This window comes from Vulpes lagopus, chromosome 6, assembly GCF_018345385.1.
Source record: "Vulpes lagopus strain Blue_001 chromosome 6, ASM1834538v1, whole genome shotgun sequence".
Classification (NCBI taxonomy): Eukaryota; Metazoa; Chordata; class Mammalia; order Carnivora; family Canidae; genus Vulpes; species Vulpes lagopus.
In genome coordinates this window covers 99,582,349-99,592,786 of record NC_054829.1, presented here as the reverse complement: position 1 = coordinate 99,592,786, position 10,438 = coordinate 99,582,349, and positions in this window count along the sequence as shown.

Sequence of the window (10,438 nt, the reverse complement as noted above, 5' to 3'; positions counted from 1 at the left end):
TCATACTTGAAATGACTCTAAAATTTACAACTGATAAATATCCCCTCAGGGTTCTTTTCTCCAGACTGAATAACATCTTTTTTTTAAAGCCTTATTTTTCAAAAACTTTCATCAAATTCAAGGTTTTACTGTATCTTTTTTTTTTCTCCTTATATCACTCCGGGTTTCTACACTACAGTGTTGAATAATTAAATCCATATTTGTTCCTTCAGTGACAATTACTGTCACCATCATGTCAAGCTATTCTGATTGGGCCTATTGACTCTGAGTAAATGGAACATGGGACTGTTGGCCGGGGTTAGCACAGGCTGTTATGATGGAGCTTAATGTACCCGGAGGGTTCATGGATGGATAAGCTGCACCTAAGCAAGCCAGCTACACTTTATGGCAAGAGGTACCGAACATGTTTATTCCAATAATGCATAGGCTGTAATAATTTAACATTTAGCACTCATGAGTTGCTGTTTGACCTTTTATGTTCTAAAGAACATGATTCAATTTAGAGGGTTGCTGTTATAGGTGCTCAATTCATACTACTGTAAGTTAATAGTTGTGGTCAGTAATGGGGCTATGGTCACTGCCCATTACAATTTATCTCTGAGTTTTGAGTTATATAAAAATATGGGGATTCTTTACTGCTCCCTTTCTGTTTCATACCACAAGTAATTAGCCTTACTACTTTTAGCAAAAGTTAAATAGTCATGTTTCATGGTACCTGTTGAGGTATTTTGCTATACTTTGACAATGTGTCCAGAACGAATCACTTTTAATGAGCTTTATTTAATTACACAGAGACACTATCTTGGGGGAAAAGTAAGAGATAGTTTGTAACATAAGCATGTTTTGGCACATATTATTGGTGGCAGATGAAGTTGCATTTACTGAATTTTAAACTGGAGGGCTTATTATGCAAATGCTAAACTGGGTAGGACAGAGAAATTTGAACATAATTCTGATTATTTGGTTAGCTCTTACAGTATAGAGGGCAAAGCTGGGAATATAAATGGAAGGGAGTAGCATTTAAAATTTTTAGTATGCTATTCTTTTTTGCCTTCCAAAAGACCTCTGACCTAATTTGTATGGGCATCTAACTACCTGGTGGCTGGGAGTGGGTAGGGGGCAGAGATTATAATTTATCAGGGAAGGAATACCAGGAAGAAACCAAGAAAATGTTCAGCTTTTATTTTTTAAAAAAAGATTTAATTTTTTATTCATGAGAAACAGGGAGAGACATACGCAGAGGGAGAAGCAAGCTCCCTGCAGGGAGCCCATGCGGGACTCGATCCCAGGACCCCAGTATCACAACCTGAGCCAAAGGCAGATGCTCAACCACTGAGCCACCCAGGTGCCCCAATGTTTAGCCTTTATTATTCTATAATACAATTATGTAGCAGGATCACAGTGCTAGCCTTCTGCCTGGAGAGACTTTTCTAGTTTTCCTGATTTCCTTCTTTAGTAGACTCACAATCAAGGATGGAGGATTCAGCTTCCGGAGCTCCCCTGTAATAGAGCAGAGATGTAACAGCCTGCCATTAAAGATTGCCTGGAGTTCTGAAGAAGATGTCACTAAAGAAGGAAAAAACACTTTATTTTATTTCTATCCCAAGAAATAAGCATTACCTTATTGAATACCTCCTAGCTTTTGCCTGCTATCAGTATTTATATGTATATAGATACGTATTAACTCATTGAGTCCTCACAAGGACACTATGAGGTAAATTCTTATATTTCACAGTTCTGGGACTGGGGCACAGAGCCAGTGAACCATTCTTGGGAGATCACATGTCTAATGAGTAGCAGAGCAGCACTGGGCTGTCTTGCTCCACCAGCTCCAGAGAAGGTGGGTTATTGAGGATAATGTGCAAGGCAAAGAGGGCAGTCAGCTTTTGTCCCTATGACCTATTTAGGACTAGGATATCACCTCTGAGCCTCATCTTGCACCACCTTCAGGCACAGCCAGAGCAATGCTGCTGTACAATGTGGTCAGAAGAGGGAGATCTTACAGCGTGGCCTTCCTGAGCTGCCTCCAGTGGCCTCCAGGAGAGGCTAACCCAAGAGGGGGGGGAGGGGGGGATGGGGTGATTTTGCACCCACCGTGGGCGCCAGGCTCAGGGACTGGAAGGAGGCTGTGGCTGTCCTGCAGACATATGTGGCCAGCAGGAGCAGAGGACAGACAGGGTTAACCAGGTTAATAGTACTCGGTGCTGACAAAGCCAGCCGACTGAAAGAGTCCTGCCATAGAATGGAACTCTGCAGCACAACAGCAGGCGAACAGCACCCAGGAGCCAGGGGTGTTGCCATGGAGACCTGTGGAAGCAGAGTACAAGCATTAAAGACTTTGACTCTTTATTTCTCCTGGAGGACTCAGAAACCTTATTCCCCACTCCCACTGCCATGCACCACATGTCCTGACAGTGAGAAGTGCAGGCGAGCTGGGCTAGCTCAGGGACTAAATGATTTCTTTGCTTTTTTTTTTTTTCTTTTTAAAGATTTTATTTCTTTATTTGAGAAAGAGAGAGAGAACAAGAGAGTGCATGAACCCCATGAGGGGCAGAAGGAGAAGCAGACTCCATGCTGAGCAGGGAGCCTGATGCTGGGGCTCAATCCCAGCACCTTGGGATCATGACCTGAAGCAAAGGCAGACACTTCACCAACTGAGCCACCCAGGAACCCCCTAAATGATTCTTTTTTTTAAAAAAAAAAAAAGTCTGAATATGTCCATAGGGGAAGTTAGCACTATTGGATGAAATTAAGTTATAACCTAAGTAAATCTGTTAATGAGTAGGGAGAGGTCGGTAATGGAGGGCCCGAGTAAGTAGAGAACTCTAAAGAACTTGCGTTCTCTCCTTGATTCTGAGTTAAAGTGGGAATTAAATTTCATAAACCTGCTACAAAATCTGGCTAATCAGAAAAAAGAAAAGAAATATATTTTTATCAGCTGTATGGGCAAGGGGAAATGCACACATAAAACAATCAAAAAAATTAAAGGGAGGAAATGGAATTATAGAAAGAGGGCAACAAGATAATGATAGCCCTATTGATGGTAGCCAGTTATATTACAGCTTAATTTAACAAAGAAGAATTTGCGAGGCATTTAATGTCAATGCTCCCTTGCTGTAACAGAAATTTATATGGTTGTAAAAAAAAAAACAAAACAAAACAAAAATAAATACCTAAATACTGTGAGTAGGATTGAAAAATATATAAATTATAGGGAGAGAATAATAATTTCAGTTTCAATAGGTTGTTCCAAGGCCACCCACACCTTTATTTGTCAGACTGTACTGTTTTTCCTCCCCAGTGCACTTCTGGGTCTAGGCCAGAGGGTGGTGGGTGGAAGGAGAACAGTCGCCTCCACCATTCTCCATAGCGCTTAACCACCTCATCTCATTCCACATTTTCCTGTCTGCACCCACTGCTCTACTTTGTTCAGGCCCTCATTTGCTCTTATTTGGGCCATTGTGAAGGCTTCACAATTGAATTTACCTCCCATAATCTCTCTTCCTTTAATCCATCCTATATGACTTTGCCAAATTCAGTTTACAGAAGCATAGTCTTATCGTGTCACTCTCCTGCAAAGTATCTATGGAAATACCTTCAAAGAGCTCTCATTTGGTGACTGAATTGGGTAAAAACTCTTTTTACCAGCATGCAAGGGGCTTCATGGGACCATAGCAACCACTCTGCTATTGAAGGTCGAAGCGTTCCTTTCCTTGGAGGTGTTACAGTCACTACAGGGCTTGTTCCTTTGCTCCTGGAAGATCTATAGTTTTGATCATTCAGTAATTCTAGGCATGTAGATAAACATACAGATGGAGAAAGAAAAAAAATTGAAGAATATAACCATGTGATCAGGTTAGGTGGAAGCAAGTGGGACCTTAGATGAAGAATCATATTATTAGAGAGGAGATCTCTTAGGATTCCCAGAAGAGGCCCCATCAAGACTCTAGCCCATTTGGAAGGCCACAGAAACACACAAGATCTAGTGAAATGGAAGATATGATATTCAGCCTCCACTTCTGGTAATACAAATAGGAATAGTGGGTTGTTGAGCAAATTTTTGCAAACTCACATCTCCCTACCTCTGATATCCTTGACCACCATTTTTTTTTTGTTCTATCAGAGATTGATTTCTATCTATCTATCATCTATCTATCTATCTATCTATCTATCTATCTATCTATCTATCATCTATCTATCATCTGTTACCTGCTTTGTATCTACCTATTTCTTGTCAGTTTTATTGAAGTATAATTTGTATACAATAAAATTTATCAGTACTGGTTGTGTAGTTCAATGAGTTTTCATAAAGGAACCCAACCAGGTAATTACCAACACAATCATGACAGAGCATTTCTATCACTGCCTTCCTGCCTCTTTGCACATACTTCCTCTCTGATCTCTCTCTCCACAATCACTGATCTGTATTCAATCACTCCAGTTCTGCTTTTTATTGAATTTTATATCCATAGAATCTTATTGTATACATTATTTGATGTTGGGTTTCTTTAACTTAATGTGTTTGAGACCAGAGAACCCATTTTTATATAAATCAGTAGCATCTAGGCTGTGGAAAAAAACAAGAGTTCTCAGAAGGCAATGATTTCATTCCTAGACTTGATACTTATTATCTGTATGGATGTGGGCAAGTTAACTTTAATTTCTTTGAACGTTGATCTCTTAACCATTAAAAAGGAGGGGGAATATTGACTTCATCGGGTTGTTTTGAGAATGAATGTTATACATAAAAATATTTAATATATTAATAAGTAGAAAGCCAAGAGAACACTACACAACTGACACACTTTTGGCCTTCAAAAATGGTAGCTAGCATTATTAACAAAAGCTTGCTGTGCCTCAAGATCTGAGCTCCCTGGGACGACCATTCGTCCCAGACTATGTGTGCTGTCCTGGCATAATAATAATTGTGCCTTCTTGGAACTCAAGTTTCAATTTGGAAGATAAATTATATGTTAACTCTAGATTTCCCCTTCTTCCTCAGTACTGAAATTCCCAAATTTTGATTGGTATGTGGCACACCAGAATCAAGATTAGTTTTATACCTTCCTTGGTAGTCCAGTGGTTGACTAAATTGCGGCCAATGACACATAAGTGAAACTGTCAGGAAACTTTTGGGAAGTTTTGTTTTGTTTTTGTTTTGAAAGTCATGTAGTATTTTATTTATTTGTTTACTTTCACCTCTCTATTTTGATATGATTTTGAACCTTGAGAAAGGTTGTTAAGAATAGTACAAAGAATTCCTGTATATATTGTATATAGTACCCAGAATCCCACCCAAATGTTAACATTGTACCAACATTCTTTCCCTCATTCTTTTTCTCCAACACTCATTACTGCCCATTGTTTTGCTTATAGCTCTATAAGTTGGTATAATATGGTATCTTATTGTGTGTGTGTTTTTAAGATATTATTTATTCATTCGTGAGAGATACAGAGAGAGAGAGAGAGAGAGAGAGAGAGAGAGGCAGAGACACAGGCAGAGGAAGAAGCAGGCTTCACTCAGGGAGCCTGAGGTGGGACTCGATCCCGGGTCTCCAGGATCTGGCCCTGGACCGAAGGCGGCGCTAAACTGCTGAACCACCCGGGCTGCCCTCTTACTGTGGTTTTGATTACATTTCCCTGATGGTTAATGATGTTGCTCATCTTTTCTCCTGTTTATTGACAAGATACTGTTTGTTGAATCAAAAGATTTGGATTCAAATCCCTTTCCAATTTTTAGTTATATTATTTGTCTCTAAAGAGTTGGGTTGTAAGAATTTTTTATATATTCTGGATATTAGACCATTATCCTTTATTTGATTTGGAAATATTTTCTCCCATTTGATGGGTTGTGATTTTACTTTCTTGATAGTGTACTTTTAAACACAAAAACTTTTAATTTTAGTATCTACTTTTCTTTTTTAATTTAGATATAATTGACATATAACATATTTGAAGTGTAAATATAATGACTTGATATTCATATATATTGTGAAATAATCATCACAATAAGTCTAATTAACATATATCACTATACATAGTTATAAAAGGTTTTTTCTTATAAAAACTTTTAAGATTTTATGAAAAATTTTTGAGTGTTCTTATGAGTGAGGGTTATGCTTTTCTCTCTCTCTCTCTCTCTTTTTTTATTATCTCTGTTTACTGGAATGGTGGGAAGGCGGACACAGAGTGGCCAGAGCTAGAGTAGCCATCTTGGACAATCAGGTGAATTTGACAATGGAAATCATGCCAAGTGAGCCACAAAAAAGAAGAATCTTATTGTATTTTACTTGAGAGAGAAATAAACTTCTATTTATTTTTAAAGGTAATAGTATTCTACATTTTTTGTTTTTCACAGACAAACCTATTTCTAATTAATCTGCTAATTTATTCTCAGATCTTGAAACCCTAACTTGCATTGGGAAAAGTGCCTCAAAACTCAGTGCCACTGGAAGGTAATATCTCCTTTTGTTGCCTGTGAAATAGCAAAAGAGAAATGTCCTTTATCAGATTTCTATTTTTCAAGTAATTTATTTGCCAGTTTGTGGCAATTTTATTTATGTCTGTGGGACCCACTTGGTTGAATTAATATTCAGGTAGACTCCAAATGACCTTCTATTTTTCTTATCATGGTGTGGAGCAACACTCAGAGAAGTCATCTAATGAGGAGATTAGGATGAATAGTGAGGGTCTTCCACAAAGGAAGCTCAGAGCCTCTTTGTCTTCTTTTGTTTGCACATGTGCTCTCTCTTATCTTTTAGTTAACTGACATTGGCCAAGGCTATTGTCTCTCAAACATATTACTTGCTCTTTATTCCAGTTGCCAAAGGCTGCATCATAAGAATCAATATGTTTATTTAGATATCACTGGATCTTAGACTTTTCGAACTAGAAGGTATGTTAGCAATCATTTGGTTCAAAGACTTATTGCATGTATGTTTTTGCTTTGTTTTTAGAGGGTGGAGAGGGGCAGAAGGAGAGGGAGAGAAAGCAAATTCCATGCCCAACGTAAAGCCTGATGCCAGGCTTGATCTCAGGACCCTAAGATCATGACCTGAACCAAAATCAAGAGTCAGACACTTAACTGACTGAGCTACCCAGGCACCCCACTGCATATGTGTTTTAACTATTTTCCTTCTTTTACTATTTATACAACCAAATATTCTTTCATCTTTGTAGTATCTAGTCAGTTTGGCCAAAGTTGACTGCAAGAAAGATTTTTTAAGTTGTCAAAGTATAATTCATAAGAAGTAAAGAGTAAGCAGAAAATATAATTAAGAGCACTTAGAATGTGAAATCTTAATTCAGAAGACATTTTATCAGCAGGCTCATCTGAAGTTGGTGATGAGTTAAGTATGGACTGTAATTGGGGAGGTACAGTGATTGAATACTTGGTTTCTACTTAATTATAGAGGGGACATTAATCTCCATCAAAATAAGTATTTAAGCTTCATAAAAATGCAGAGAAAGAAACTCCTTCCCAATGGTCCATGACTATTACCTTAAATATGAGTGCCTATATTCTTGCATGCGGGCAGGTTCTCACACTATAAAATGTAAACAGTATAATGAAAGGATTAGAATTGTATAACAGAGACACAATGGCTTCTTCAGCATTTGAGCATGCACAGAGAAGTATGGTCATATTCAATTCACTCATTCATTCAAATGATGTTCATAAGGATATCGAACCCAGAATAGGACCAAATAAAGATTATTTCCTCTTCTGCTGAATGAATCATGGCTAGAATTTTAAACCGGTTTGAATTTCATAGTCAAAGAGCATGTTTTTCTGTAGTTTTGAGAGAGTCCATTAAGTAATGGCTCTTCATTGGTTTGAACTACTTCTAAGAGGTTAACCAATGAAGGTAAGGAATAAACACTCATGCATATTAACATGAAGTACTGATTCTATTGTGAGAATTTGTATCTTTCCAAATTAGAGGGACTTTTGAAAAACATTTCTATCATCCTCATGGATTTATTTATTTTGTTTTTCAGGGTTATAATTTGTCTTTAGAAGGGGTGTGTGTGTATGTGTGTGTGTGTGTCTGTGTACTTGTGCATGTACTTGTGCATATTTTGAGTTCAAAATTTCTTGATGGAGAATTAAGAGACTAAGCAATCTCACATCTTGTGCTTCTGGAAGATCTGGAAGGAGAATAGATTTAGAAGGTCCATGACTACCCTGGACCACCATTTTGCAGGATTTTGAATGCCAATGGGTAAAATTTTCCATCCTGCTCCCATTCTCTTGGTGTTAATCTAGACCTGTGGTTCTTAAACCTAAGCATGCATCAGAATCACCTGGAAATCTTGTTATGCCACAGGTTTCTGGGCTTCACTCCAGGTAAGTTCCTAGGTAATGTCGATGCTTCTTATTTGGGGATCACATTTTGAGAAACACTGATCAAGACTAAATAATTTAGACATTAAGAAATGACTTTATATAGAGAGAAGCCTGGATCCTAGGAAAAATAATCTCTCTTGGTAGGGGCAAATAACTTCTGAAAGATAATTGGTATTTTGTAGATATTAAATCATTTAAGCAACAGTTGATTTCTATAGTTGAGGCTTCAGAAGGATGGCACGACTTTCTGGGTCATCCAAATAAATGTACAGAAGGAGCTGTTCTTTCTTGAAGGGCAAATCTTGAGAAGAATGTTTTTGAAATGATTATCAATTTTTATACTTGAACATAATGACAGAGGTCATGCAGTGACTTGTTCTGCTGCTGGAGACCTATACAATGATTTGATGAGCACTGTCAGATATATCCTGGTGAGATTTGTTTCAGTGGAGATCCCCAGATTTTAGTCCCAATTATTCTAACTTAATAGGTTTGGATGGGGCCAGGAGTATATATGTATATATTTTAGAGGATTCCCAAATGATTTTGATGGGAAGACCTATAAAGTACTGAACTAGTGTATATAAGCTCATTCAAATATCTGCATGAGGAGAAAATGCATTCTTTCTAAGATTACCAACTTATTGAAATAACCATAATTCGAAAACTCATGTTGAGTCAAATTTAAACCTTTTAAAACCTGGTACTCTTATAAGCAAGTTTTGGTTCCAGTTCAGCTTCCTTCCCCTCTTTTTTTTTTTTTTTTCTCTTTAAAAGATTTATTTATTTATATGAGAGAGAGAGAGAGAGAGAGAGAGAGAGAGAAGGAATGAAAGTGAGCAGGGGAAGGGCAGAGGAGAGAGAGAGAAAGAGAGAGAGGAGAGAATCTTTAGCAGATTCCCTGCTGAGTGTGGATTCCCCAGGGCAGGGCTCAATCTCACAACCCTGAAATCATGACCTGAGCTGAAACCAAGAGTTGGATGCTTAACTGACTGAGCTGCTCAGGTGCTCCACTAGTTCTGCTTTCTATAAAGTAAAACAAATCTATAAATTCTTCCTCATGACCATTTTTTTTTTTTTTTGCAGTTTTTACTACTTATTTTCTGAAGGTTACCTATCCATGATTTGGTCAAATGTTCATATAAAACATGATTTACAGACCTTCTATATCCATGTCATACTCCAATTTGTCAAAGTTCAATTTTAATTTCTATAATTCAGAATTTAAAATGTTGCTCCATTTTAATTTAGAAATCTGGCCATTGGACATTTCTTAGTGCAACTTGAGATTACACTTTTTTTTTTTTTAAGAACATACAACACTGTTGGATCATATAAAACTTTCAATCAGCTAATATTCCTAAACTGTGTGTGTGTGTGTGTGTATGTTTGTATACAGTTTTAAAGCTGGGGCACAAGGAAGTTGATAACTCCAAAATAGAAATTGTAATTTCCTATACCTACATAGAGCTAGCAAGGTGAAAGATAAATGTGTAAATTAAGCCAGTTGTAAACAATTAGGGATGGTAGAGGCTATAGCAAGATGGAGAGATCATATTTCACCTTAGAGCTTTAAAGTTCAAAAAAATTTTAAAAACATTGCCATACCAAAATTCAACACAAACTATTCCAAATTGGAAGCTTACCAGTGGGCCAAATGAAGTCATTTCAGCTCCCTTCTTGGGTCAAAAGTTGAAAGTCTTGGAATATGTTTCCATAGATCATTATGTTGTTGTTGACATTTTGAAAGAAATCTTTTGGCATAAGATATGGCCATTTTACCACATGTTCCTTGAGACCTCCAATTTTTGAAGACATGCAAATAATTTGGGTTTACTGTCCATAATCAGGATATGACCCAAGAACATCATTCCGACACTCATTTTCCCCTCAGGTATACAAATAAGGTTGCTATACAAAACTAAGAGTATAAAAGACAGTTTCCACTATAAAGCATTTCTCCAATAGGCATCAACCTAAAGCCTAGTTGAAAATGTTTACATGTTTCCAGCACTTGCTTGTTTATATTTATTTTTATATGTATCCCCTCCCCGCCCACCAACTCATAAATTGAAATTTCTCTTAGGC